Source organism: Odocoileus virginianus, chromosome 5 (assembly GCF_023699985.2).
Source record: "Odocoileus virginianus isolate 20LAN1187 ecotype Illinois chromosome 5, Ovbor_1.2, whole genome shotgun sequence".
Taxonomy (NCBI): domain Eukaryota; kingdom Metazoa; phylum Chordata; class Mammalia; order Artiodactyla; family Cervidae; genus Odocoileus; species Odocoileus virginianus.
Window position 1 is genome coordinate 63,221,046 of NC_069678.1, and position 1,361 is coordinate 63,222,406.

Below are 1,361 nucleotides of genomic sequence, written 5' to 3' on the forward strand. Positions count from 1 at the left end.
TCTGGGCAAACTTAGGGAGATGGTGAGGGACAGAGATGACTGGCGTGCTGCAATCCATGGGGTCCCAAAGAGTTGGACACTAATGGGTGACTGAACAACAAGAATAACAATACCCATGTATAGAAGCATATGAAATTGTCAATATTTAACCTTTTTGACCTACAGAAATGATAATCCAAAGGGTTCAATGGAACACTTAGGATTAAATAAAGTTATTCACAGAAAGTGCTTTCTGCAATGCCTTGTATAAGGTAAGATCAGTAAATCTGTCCCAAGCTTAAGTTCTAGCAGCAGAATTTTTTCAAAGTTCACACACTCAGGACACTGGAAGTAAACTTCAACAATTCTTGGAAAGAAAGGAGAAAGGTAATTAACAGACATAGGAAGAATGCAAGTGATTATTTCAATTAGCATTATTTCTCAAGCAACTGCTCTGGGCCAGTCACTCTGTGAGCTCCTGGGGATCCAGAGGAGAGCTGGACAGACAGGGGCCTGTATCAGCTATGTATTCAGCACAGTTTCCCGCAAATGTGGCAAAAAGTCACTTACCTGTATTCTCTCATTTTTTTCTCATAGAACCACAAGGTGGGGATTAGCTCTGTATGAAAACAAATGAACTAGGCTGAGAGTCTAGCCAATGTCCAAAACCAACAGCTAATAGGTGATAAAACTAGATTTAGAATCCAGACAGGCTAACCAGCACACTCAATGGTCACAATACGTCAGTGTGGTGGACTAGACCCTTTCCTTGGGGCCACCCAAGCTTTAAGGCTTCCTTCCCAACCCCCTTGCTTCTCCTGGCCCCACGCCCACCGTATCTCTTTCATCATCCAATTCCGATTCGATAAAGCATTGCCTCCCACATCAAGCGGTTTGGTTGCTCAATCAGAGACTCCTTCTAGTTCTGGGTCTAGGATACAACACGGCATCGGTCTGGCGGCATTTCCTGGAGACCTGTGGGAAGCACTGTGGCCCTAGGTATCCTCTTGCCTCTCCCGCTTGAGCTGTTTTAGAATTTTCAAGTCCTCTCTTCATCTCCACCACAACGGAGGACCAGGTCCTCCAATCAAAGTTTTCTTATAGTTGTACCACATGCCGGAGGTGCGGAGAAGTTACTGCACCTGGGTGCCCTGCCATTGCCTACTACACCTGCGGGTTACCTCTTCAGCCTTTGCGGTGGCCTTTCTCAAACGGGTGCAGCTGTGGATTCATTAATTTAGTGGGAAGAAACTGAGTGTCAGCTATGGCCAGGCACTGCCTGAGGTCTGGCAACACCTCAGGGCAGTGGTCCCCAACCCTTGTAGCACCAAGGGCCAGTCCTGTGGAAGGCAATTTTTCCATGGACTGCGGGTGGAGGGTTG